This window comes from Haliotis rufescens, unplaced genomic scaffold, assembly GCF_023055435.1.
Source record: "Haliotis rufescens isolate VD_foot unplaced genomic scaffold, xgHalRufe1.0.p SCAF_6, whole genome shotgun sequence".
NCBI lineage: Eukaryota > Metazoa > Mollusca > Gastropoda > Lepetellida > Haliotidae > Haliotis > Haliotis rufescens.
In genome coordinates, this window is record NW_025964334.1 from 15005848 (window position 1) to 15018657 (window position 12810).

Genomic DNA, 12810 nt, shown 5'->3' on the forward strand with positions numbered 1-12810 from the left:
AGTTTGGTTTAACGCAGCAGTGAACAGTATTTATGTAATGGAAAGTGAGTTTGGTTTGACGCAGCAGTGAACAGTATTTATGTAATGGAAAGTGAGTTTGGTTTAACGCAGCAGTGAACAGTATTTATGTAATGGAAAGTGAGTTTGGTTTGACGCAGCAGTGAACAGTATTTATGTAATGGAAAGTGAGTTTGGTTTGACGCAGCAGTGAACAGTATTTATGTAATGGAAAGTGAGTTTGGTTTGACGCAGCAGTGAACAGTATTTATGTAATGGAAAGTGAGTTTGGTTTGACGCAGTAGTGAACAGTATTTATGTAATGGAAAGTGAGTTTGGTTTGACGCAGCAGTGAACAGTATTTATGTAATGGAAAGTGAGTTTGGTTTGACGCAGTAGTGAACAGTATTTATGTAATGGAAAGTGAGTTTGGTTTGACGCAGTAGTGAACAGTATTTATGTAATGGAAAGTGAGTTTGGTTTGACGCAGCAGTGAACAGTATTTATGTAATGGAAAGTGAGTTTGGTTTGACGCAGCAGTGAACAGTATTTATGTAATGGAAAGTGAGTTTGGTGAGGGGTGTTTACGAGCTAGAGCTTGGTTTTGGGGGCTGATGTTTTGGTTTATTAAGTTTTGGATGAGAGGGTTTGATTGGGACGCGGCCCAGAAATTTAAGCTTAGCTGTTCCCTGCGTAGACTTAGTGGCATTTCTCCTGTTAAGGCCTGAAGTGAGATGTAGGAGGTGCCATGTTGGGTGCGTGTAATTAGTTTGAGAGCCTGATATTGTATTGACTCGTATGATCATGAGTCAAGTTTTTTAGATAGAGAGTTGTTTAGGGTGTTGTTTATGGCGCAGCCGTAGTCTAGTTTTGATCTAATTAGTGATATGTAGAGAGAGAGGAGGGTATCTTTGGATGCTCCCCAGTTAGAGCCAGTTAGGCATCTTAGGGTGTTTAGGTCTTTACTGCATTTGGTTGTTAGGTTTTGGATGTGAGCATCCCAGGTGAGATGTTCATCGAAAATAAGTCCTAAGAATTTGGTTTGTTTTTGAAATTTGATTGTTTGATTGTTTAGCTGGAGGATTTGGGAGGCGGGTTTCATGTTTTTATGTTTGAATACTGTTCCTGTTGTTTTTTCTGAGTTAAGGGAGAAGCCCCATTTATCAGCCCATTGTTGTATTTTATTAAGAGATTTTTGGAGTAAATTTTGGACCATGTTCATGCTTTTAGTGCGGATCCAGATGGCTCCATCATCCGCGAATTTTGATGTGTTTACTTTAGGGGATAGGCCCTCGAATAGATCGTTTATCATTATATTGAAGAGGGTGGGGCTGAGGATACTGCCCTGTGGAGTACCATTTTCTAGGGGACATTGGTCCGATAGAGTTTGGTCTATACCCACGGTTATTTTACGATTGTTTAGGAAGTCCTGGATGTAGTTTATTATCTGACCTTTGAGTCCTATTTTTTTAAGTTTTTGTATTAGCCCTGGTTTGACGCAGTAGTGAACAGTATTTATGTAATAGTGAGTGAGTTTGACGCAGTAGTGAACAGTATTTATGTAATAGAAAGTGAGCTTGGTTTGACGCAGTAGTGAACAGTATTTATGTAATAGAAAGTGAGTTTGGTTTGACGCAGCAGTGTACAGTATTTATGTAATAGTGAGTGATATTCGAAGGATATCTCAACCTGTTGGAAGGTTAATTTTGATTATGCCAGGTGTGGCTTGTTTATTGCATGTGGACCTGCCGTGTCCATGCAAATTACAGTAGTTTGTTCATATGGATGCGCTGAGTCAGTGTAATTAAGCCAGGTGTGCGATGTACAGTTGCCAGTTACAGTTTGGTTCAACTTGATCTGACCCAGATTTAATTATTTACATGACGTTGTCATATAGCTTGAATATTGCCGAGTGTGCCTGCAGGTAGTGTCGTGAAGAAGAAGAAGAAACCTGTTTTATTTATGTGCCACCCGGCGTTGTATACAATAATACTTCAATTTGGTAAAATACAGGCAGATATATATAAAAAGAATAACGCCAGCCGGCCTATAAAGGCCTATGAGACACATGTTACACAGTAAAAAGCGTGTATTATACAAAAGAATGTCATGTAAACCCTCATTCATAATCCATTTGGTTTATTGGCTTCATTTTAACGAAAAAATAACTGTTCTCATTTTGATTATCAAACCGTGGCGTTCGTCAATACCAGAGTAAACTGTCATCTGCAGAGTTGGTGTCACGAACTATTGTTTATTGATGGGATGTCGCGGATGATGATATCACATCGTTACAGAAGTAGCTTCCAATAGTGTATGGGCATCCGCACTACACGTGTATACTATACACATCAAATGTTCGGGGGGCACGGGTGGCCCAGTCGTCTAAGGCGCCGCGATTCAATGTGAAGAGTTGCGTCCCTTGGGCCAGAAGCCTATGATTGTGGGTTCGATTCCCGGTTCGACCCGATTATGTTTCTAGGTTTGTCAGCACCATACCCGTGCTCGTGGGTTTCACCAAAGTGGTAAAAGTCTGAGACCTACATCACTTCGGGCTTTCCTCCCACATTAAGCTGACACGCCGCGATATAACTGGAATACTGTTAAAAGCGGCGTAAAACCCAACTCACTCACTCAATGTTCGAATTCCATCAGGACATGATCGACTCAACCATGCTGTGCATGAATACCAATCCACACATTTATCAATGGGAACCCAAATGGGGTGTGAAGCAAACGAACCCAGGGTGTTTCAACAGTGATAAATACCCTTTTCCGTTGTCACGATGAGTACATTTCATATGAATGGGAAGCCGCATGTGGGACCTCCTCGTACAAACAAGCTGTTTAACTGCGTGAATCAGTTCGAATAGGTCCCCCGCAACCTGTGCTTGTGAGGCGTAATGGATCGGGTGGTCAGAATCGGCGACCTGGCTGACGTAAAATGTATGTTACTGGCGTAGGATTACTTGAAAAACAGACATTCTTAAAAGCATTGTAATTTATAAGCGCCTCTGTAGGCTAGGGTTACATTCACTGGGCTACAGAAACGAAGGTTACGTCCGCGTTCGAGCCGCGAGAATATAAAGAAAACCTTTGTCATTTAATTTTACATTTCATTACATTCTGTTCAAATGAAAAATAAATTTCTTTAGAGAAACATTCATATGTTACAATATAAACTTAGGTTGTGTTAATAAAATTACTACTAGTAAACAAAATCCAAGCGCTATTATCCCTGTTTATGAGTTTGTATGTTTGTTTGTTTGTTGATTAACGCCACACTCAGCAATATTCCTGCTATATGACGGCGGTCTGTAAATAATCGAGTCTGGACCATACAGTTTGGTGATTAATATCATGAGCATCGATCCACGAAATTGGGATCGATGACATGCATCAACCAAGTCAGCGAGCCTGACAACTCGATCCCGTTAGTCGCCTATAACGACAAACAAAGTCGCCTTTTACGGCAAGCATGGGTTGCTGAAGACCTATTCTACCCCGGTTTATAAGAGAGGATTTTGATGTTTTCGACCCAACGTTTTTAATATTGCTGGATCCACCCATGCGGACCTCTAACTACTGAAATAGTGAATATTATTGCTGTTGGTTATGTAAAAGTGATTATATAGTAACATTATACATAATGTATTATCGTATAAAAAGTTCCATACATATGCATTAAGACAAACGTGTCTCGTCGACCATAAGAAGAAAGACTGAGTTCTTATTATGCCTGTGATGCATCATTGTTGCCTTTTACGGCAAGGATTGCTGATGACCTATTCTAACCCGGATGTTCGTGGGTAACACACTCATCAACATCCGTATGTTGTGAACACCGTCATTAGCATCTGTACATCGTGATAAAGCTGGCGCCTGTTTCCTAGGAGCATGTTATACGTATATGTGGCAAGCAAATTAGATGGTCCAAAGACGGTCGTCCGCAGACATGTGCATCAATAGACAACGTTTGTGGTGTGAGTGAGTGAGTTTGGTTTTACGCCGCTTTTAGCAATATTCCAGGAATATCACGGCGGGGGACACCAGAAATGGGCTTCACACATTGTACCCATGTCGGGAACCGAACCCGGGTCTTCGGCGTGACGAGCGAATGCTTTAACCACCAGACTACCCCGTTTGTGGTGTGTATTTACCCAGCAAGAATCAAAACCATTTTCCATATTAGCATGACCCATAATGAATTTTAATCACGACGATTCACGCTCTGAATTTTCAAACAAACTGTATCCTTTGGGCAGGGCAGTATACCTCTTTTGTTCATAATAACAAAAACATAGCCGCATGATAAATGAAATATGGGACCTAACCTGCTGCAACAAAGAGTGTAACGTTTTACTAATTGTTCCGTTTGAAGGAGAAGACAGAAGTAAATAATACCAACTGAAGTCGGGAATTTGTAAGTACAAGAACGTGTTTCAGATGGCGAAAAGTAGACTTGTAACGACGTCGTCCCACGGAACAGCACCGAGGAGATCTTGTCTCCGGCTGCCGTGTGATATATGATATGCGTGCACACGACGCATTATCAGCGTCCTACATAAGTTGTGCAAACGAGGGTCGCGGTTGTGTCTCCGTTTCCGTTCAGCGTTACATGTTGATTCGGGACGGACTTTGGGAAAGGAAAAAGCTACATCCGGACGTGTCATATATGCCATTAAAGTTGCAATAACGACACGACGCCGTCCCCGCATCGATTCTGGTTACCCCACCGATAATTTCGGAAGCTCAGCCTCCCGTCGAAGTGTATCTGCCGGCGCCTACCCTTGTTTCAACCAGGAAATTAAACGGTGAGAAATTAAGATTTGTATCACTAAATAATTAGACTTTTGGGAATGAGAGAGAGGGGGGGGGGGAGTATTTATTTGTATTTCTTATTTATTTTGTCTGTATATTATCCCATTTGTGTTTAGCCATTATAAGGGCGTTGCCACTTTTAATGGCTCGTAGCAATATAATCACTCGGCAATATATTCTAATGACTATATTAATGCAATTAGTGTCTGTGCGGCCGGGAGTTATGCCTACCCTTCTGTCATATGACGTGACTCTTTAATAAAGTAGTAGTAGTAGTAGTAGTAGTAGTAGTAGTAGTAGTAGTAGTAGTAGTAACTTATTTCAGTGGCATTTAGAAGTTGGTGTGAACTTGTCTTACTTCAGTAGTAGTAGTAGTAGTAGTAGTAGTAGTAGTAGTAGTAGTAGTAGTAGTAGTAGTATGATTTAGTTGTTTTTATTATCAAAGTTAGTTTGCCTGACCAACTTAAGTTTAAAATTCATGTTAATAGCTGAAACTTATTTTAAAAGATATGAACGAAGATCATCATAAAAAAATCAGTTAAAAAGTGACATTAATTTTCAAGTAAAGGGTACAGGTATCAGGTAAAGGCGTGGAAGGCTTTGGGTATCGACCGGCCATATAATTAATATATGATAGCAGAATACCATCTCGTCGATGATCTCTAAACCTAACATTTCTACCCGTGAAGATCCGGGGTAAAATAGGTCATCAGCAACCCATGCTTGCCGTAAAAAGCGACTGTGCTTGTCGTAAGAGGCGACTAACGGGATCGGCTGATCAGGCACGCTGACTTTGTTGATGCATGTCATCGATCTCATTTGCGTGGATCATGATATTAACACAAGGGAAAATTCCAATATATACAAAATATACAATTTGTATATATGGTATATTCAAAAATATTCAATTTTGATTATATGGTATATCCAAAAATATACAATAATTATTATATATATGGATATGGATAGATTTACCACTGCTTTCAGTTTCTTCTTACTGGATTCTCACAATATATGTGGTTGATATTGAAAATATTACTAATAATACCGGACAGTATTATTGCATGTGACAATTATACTTTAAAACTATGTTCATTATGAGAACTGTATTTGGAGTGTTATGAAATAATTGGCATTTATTCATGTTGACAGCATTTTACATAATAAAGAAATAGAAGATTTGAGCAGACTTTTGTAACAGTTAGATATATAATACGTTCGCCTACTGTTTACAAATAAGATGATTTATACATACAAGTAGTTCAGAGTAGTTTTAAACAATGACGGTAAAATAAATTTATCATGAATAGCGGCAAATATGAATATATACAATTTGATATATATATGTTTCTGTTATGTCATGGTATGGTGATTCTAAATCTAAAATATTGCTTCATATTGTTTGACAAACAGTTGTATGCACTGTCCATCGTGATACTTCTACTTAAGTATATAAAAAAGGATGTTCGTTTAGTCAATTGACATGCGTTCATTGTAAACAAGGATTAGTGTGACTAGATAACTAAGTTTGTCATCTGGTATAATGCACTTCCTCGATTAGCATAATTAGAACAGAGTTTGTAATTAGTTATATCCGGACTCCAGTTAACCAAGGCAGCTAGCATCAGTGGAGAGTGTGAGCAGCTGGAGAAGAGGCGAGCAACTCAATGTGATTTATGAATTTGTGGAATTTTAATAAATAAACGAACACCTGTCACAAAAATGCAGTCAAACATTGAACACACAGAATCGCAGAATTTTCTATCGTACATTTGAGGGTAAACGTGAACGAAGCCGTGCAGGATGCCTTACAGAGGTTTGACTTCAGAACACACAGTGAGCTCAGGCAAGTTTATTAATGATGATATGTTCATTCATGCGTGCAAGAGATATGGCAATCATGAGCGCAGACTCTATATGTGTTCGCAATAGAACATTTGGAAGAAATAAAAGTTACTTACAAGACTAGTACACAACAAAGTCATTAAGTGAACATTAAATATATTGATTCACAATATGACAATATCAAATCCTATATTTGTTTAATGAAACAGGTTTAAAGCAATCCAAATTGTACAATCATTATTATAAAATATAGCATGTTTATATATGCGTGTCGCTCCCCATCTAAGGTCAAATACATAAATGTATAAAAATGTTTTAATACAATTCAAAATTACTATAATTATTTTTACATTATATGTAAAACTATGGAGCCTAGCATGTCGAGCCAACAAACTATTGTATATATTTTTCATCCTTAGAATTTCTGTTTACTGTGTTTGCGGCGGGGTCCAGACAATTCCCCAAATGGACAATTCCAAATACCACTGCGTAAAATATCAATGCCAATTTGGAGAAGTTTACCAAATGGATTAAAGCAAAAATAAAATTTAATCCAAAGAAAACATAAACTATTCAATTTCAAGTTAAAGTCTGCCCTCGTGCAAAACCTAATCTTAAAATGAAAGGATTTTTTTTAATGACTTTAGGAATAATATTTCAGTCAGATTGTTTATGGCATTCTTATATTGTCGTTATAGTTAAAAAGGTAAGCCCTATGATTAATTGCCTTAGAAATACCTTTCTGGTGTCCCCCGCCGTGAACCATACATACTCATTCACTCAAGTTAAATACCTCCTTTCACATAAATCGTTAGAAGTTATGTACAAACATATATTGCCCATATGTTTGCTCCCATATTTGGGATAATTCTACCAAAGAAGAAGAATCAATCCTAGGAAGTTTACTCCTAGATTCATTACGGACTATTTGTGGGGCGACAAGGGGTACAAGTCATGAGGAACTTTATAGAGAAACTAACAAAGCCAAAAGAAAACACTATTTTACAAGATTGAAAACATCTCTTCTGTTAGTGATTACTTTTAAAGAAATCGAACCAAGTTACAGGCTACAAGTTGCAGAACAGAATGTTATGCCAAGTCCTTCCTTCCTGATACCATTAATAATTGGAATAGTCACCTGATACAGACGCACGCACACACCCACATCGCTATATAAGAGCAATATTCTTAAACGCGACATTAAAACCTATTTTACCTCACCTTCAAGGTTAAAAGAAATTTTCCCAATACCATTGTCAAATGGAACTACTTTCATGGCCCATAACCGTCCTAAAATAAAACTATATCTGCAGATTGTATTCTCATAAGTCACTTATCATGCCTCTTCGTTAAATTGAAAAATGTAAGGTAACTTAGTACTGACCATACAACTGACTTTTTTCATATTATGATATAAGAACTTATTAGTGAAGTTTCAATGCATTCTTTGATTAAATGAGTAATTTTATAATCGTGTTATGATTACGAAAGTGGTTATTTCAATACAAGTCTACATATACATATTCGGGGAGGGTGAATACGCGAACAGATAATTTCAGTTCATCAGAATTGTATTGACTTCATATCATTGGCAAATGAATATCCGGACTAGAATGGATCTTCAGCAACCCACGCGTGCCGTAAAAGGCGACTATGCATGTCGTAGGAGGCGACTAACGGGATGGAGTGGTCCGGCTCGCTGACATGGTTGATGCATGTCATCGTATCCCAATGGCGTGGATCGATATTCATGATGTAAATCACTGGATTGTCTGGTCTAGACTCGATTATTTACAGACCGCCGTCATATAGCTGGAATGTTGTTGAGCGCGAAGTTAAAGAACAAACAAACAAACAAGCAAACAAAGAAGTCATATAATTTACCGTAAGTCTGTGATATATGTGGGGTCTAATGCCAGACTGAATAAAGCCACCCACTGGCACACTGGACTTTGCCTGTATATCTAACCATCAAATGTTGAAGAAAAATCGATCACTAAAGAAGCCCCTGTTAGATACAATACGTTCTTTACAACGATTGTGCTTCAGAACGTATTTAACGAAAGAAAGCGATTTAGATACATTTTGAAATACACGTATAAGGAAAGCATACCGTGTGATATAATGCCTGACGAACGAATGCAGTAATTTATTTATTGCTCGCATAAACATTGCATATTATTATTATTATTAAATTATTATTATTATTATTATTATTATTATTATTATTATTATTATTATTATTATTATTTAGGGTTACGGTTTATTATTTAATCAATATTTAAGGTTGAAAAAATACCGATGGTATGAGAGTGGATTATGAATACAACACTTTAGCTTATGATTCGACCATATACGTTCTTGCAAGTAATAATAACCTTTTTAATGCTTGCATTACTGCAATACAACAGTGAGAGTCCGTGGACTCTCTCTATTTCAAACATGACAGTACGTGTTTGTTCGCGAGTACCGCGTTAAATCAAAGACAACTGCAAAAACTTACGAACTTAACAAAGTACACTATGGCAGTTATACAACAAGTTTGGAGATGCATGCTTGTGTCTATGCATGTCTGGTGTTTCGCGAAAATTAGTAGACCTATCGATAGTGTTTAACCCTTCTGGGAGCAGAGTAGACGTTGACGAGTACAGTTGCACAGCGATACCTACATATGTACGTCCTCATTGGAATCAGTTAACGCCAAAAATAGCCCCGCCCTACGTGATGATATTATTCAATGTGTAATACAGCTGTATATGTGTATTAAGCAGTGCACGGCTGAGTCATACATGACAGTCATATGTAATATGCCATCAGTAATCGTGATAAAGTTAATGATTCAACGAGACATACTTTACATCGGCCATTTTCAGTGTACAGTAAACTACGGTTATAACGAACACGCTTATAACGAACTTACGGATATAACGAACTTACTTTTTGATCCCGACAAGTTGCTGTAGTTATGCTGTATATATGCTTATAACGAACTACGGTTATAACGAACTAAAATTAGTAGTCCCTTTGAGTTCGTTATAACCGTACTTTACTGTATATGCTAATAGAGGGGTCGGGGTAGCCTTGTGGTTGAGGCGTTCGCTCGTCATGCCGATTCCCTAAATGGGTATAATGTGTGAATCCCATTTATGGTGTGCTTCCCATAGTGATGCTGCTAGAATATTGCTAAAAACGACGTGAAAATAGGATGCTTATTGGAAGCGGCATCTGGCGTCCGGAAAACCCCTGGATTGTTACAAAATGGAGCAATACACTTGGTGTTCTGTGCAGGATAACACGTCCTTCGGTTTTATCCTCTGATTCTGGTATATAATCTGAGGGGAAGTGTTTTATCGAACGTATAAACGACAAAAAATTAAAACAACATTCTATAACCAATTTTATGTTTCAAACATACTTTCCATGAACTTTAGAAAAGGGTGTAAACTATCTCATGTTGGCGTATATATACTTGAAGAAGAGACGTTGTGATTTAGCAGCGAAGGTTCGATCCACTGAGATATACAAAGAACATTTGTCATCGGAATTTACATCATTTTCATATCACTGCAAACACGAAAACGTCGTTTTTTCCGTATATGGTCATTGGACGGAAAAACGACGTTATTTGGACGCTTCCAAACCATCGTTTTTCCGTCCAAATAAAGTCGTTATTTAACATCGGAATTTACTGGGAGAGAAACGATATCATCAAGCTCCTCCCTTTCTTGATTGGCATTGTCAATCAAGCAACAGCGTCTACCGGTATTCCTACTTCTAAGATTTCATTGGTCAGTTCTCGCCCGAGTTTGACGCTGTACTCGAAGCGCTTAGCGGAAGTACTGAAAACAATCGTTCTGCGCATGCGGATTGCTCAATGCCTTGTCCAAATTTTCCGTTCTGTGCATGCGCGATTTCGCGTATTGTTTCCACTATATGTCACCACTATTTGACAGTGATTCATAAACACAGTCTCGTGATGAGTTCGGAATCGTACAATGTCGCATTAATTTATGGCACGTACTTGATCGGCGCGTATTTCCCATTAACAAATACAGTGATAACGGTAATAATTTTAGTCAAAATAATTAGGAAAGCGCAAGGCTCAGGAACGTCTGAGTATAGGAAAAGGATTTATACTTTCGAACGTTATATAATCGTCAAATACGCAAAAGAATATCAACCGGCTTTTAAAACTTATTTTTGTACAAGGGGATCTTGGTGTTTATTGCCAGATAGTATATGCATAATAATTATACATTTTCCCGATATTGCTTATTTTAATGTTTATTAATAGTTTTAAGGTTCGTCCGCCTAATTGACGGGATTCCACTTTCTCATTTGTACATGACACTTAGTCTCTAAAACTGTATAGTTTTGAAAGAAACAAGTAACTCCATTTAAATTGAAGAGGAGCCCCAGTTATATGGGAGATTCCGAGATGAACCTACTCTATGGATATCTAAGCTGCCACCCAAACCGACCCAAACGGGACCCGAAAGCTTATTGTATGCTATATAGTCCCATGGAAGTGCACTAGAATTATACATTGTATTCCGGACGATTGTGTTCTTTCATCTACTTTTAAATGTTGCCTATACACTAATCTGGACGTACTACTCATTGTTCTTTTTATGTCATCCTATTATATATATATATTTATATCAGATATACATTAACGCATGTTACCATTCTAAAGTCATACTCTCATATAACCTTATATTGTTCATAGTATCAAAGTTTATTCGACAACATCAAGAACAGCAATTTAAACTACTGAAACACCCAAACACAAGGCTGTTATCAAGCGCTGGTGCAGACGTGATGCATCGTAAAAAAACTGTATCGTGATGTCATCAGAAATACAATTCCTTGCAACATTTATACTACGAGATAGTAAGGCTAACGCTTACTCACCGGTGGAACGTAGACAATATCGCTAATACAGATATCACGTATTTGAATGTTAATACTAAAGACAACACTCATTATTTTTGCAGTGACGATATAACACTTATACACGTTTATTGGTGACTTTCATCAGTTTTGCTATTAATTTTAATAACTTTGTTTTCACATATACAAGTAACAATACCCGACTAGCCTGTCATATATACTTATGGGGCAGTTTCAATCTTGTACTGACTTACTCTGGTGTTCCTGAGGGGAGGTTATTGGGTTGGGTGTTATACCCCGTTTTTCTGGTAATGCTATTATTACTTCATTTTTATCTAATGACGCCCTGTTCTCTAGATCACGGCTCCGTGACTATCCATAACAATTAAGATGAACATTCAGATCAAGTACATGAATGAGTTTGTTTTGACGCCACAGTCAATCAAAGACCAATGCTATGCGGTTTGATTACACACTTCTACCAGGTCGAACATCATGGATCTTTTTCTACCTAAAGAGAATCATAGTTCATATGCTAATTCATCTATATCCTACGAAAACCGTCCCGCTCAAGATGACCTTACTTGTTGTTAAATCCATCATCTATCCCCCAGTTCTCACCCCACCCCACCCCCCACCCCCTCCCACACACACAAACACGCGCGCGCGCACGCACGCACGCACACACACACACAACGGACCTAAATAACCTGGACAGGAAATACTGCTGATAGCCTCTGGTCAACACCGCCGCGAGCGCTACCACAGAATGCACGTCGAACTCTGCAGGGGGCATTCTCAGTAGCTTCAAATGCGCTGAAATGTGCGTGTCAAGGACAGCTGATGTCCGATGCTGAAGAACCGTGTTCACAGCTGACCGACTTGGTATTTTTCTGCACTGACAGAAACTGACCCACAGCTGTTATAGATATTTAACTAACCCCTGATCAAATAGATGCCCTTCGTTAATCTCTGTGTGGAGTACCGTATATACCTGTGATAACGATACCGGTGGCGATGCTGATGCTTATGGTGGTGGTGATGATAATGATGGTGACGGTGATGATGATGGTGATGATGATGATGATGATGATGGTGATGATGATGACGATGATGATGGTGATGGTGATGATATGATCATATGATCAAGGCCGCTGGCGTTGCCTAGTGGTAAAAGCGTTCGCTCCTCGTGCCGAAAGTCCAGGTTCGATTCTCTGCATATCATAGGCACAATGTGGGAATCCCCCGCCGTGA

The 12810-nt window shown here is 38.5% G+C and overlaps 1 protein-coding gene across 3 annotated transcripts in view; it reads left to right on the forward strand.

Moving 5' to 3' along the window:
- Positions 1–12810, forward strand: part of LOC124135425 (beta-1,3-galactosyltransferase 5-like) — a 43611-nt gene that overhangs the window by 1316 nt on the left and 29485 nt on the right. Inside the window, exon 1 of one of the 3 annotated variants that reach the window (XM_046500742.2) lies at positions 4445–4811. The exons of the other annotated variants lie outside the window; for them this stretch is intronic. The gene's annotated coding sequence lies outside the window, so the exon portion shown is untranslated. Of the gene's footprint in view, positions 1–4444; positions 4812–12810 lie in introns of those variants that run through there. 3 annotated transcript variants of the gene reach the window in all.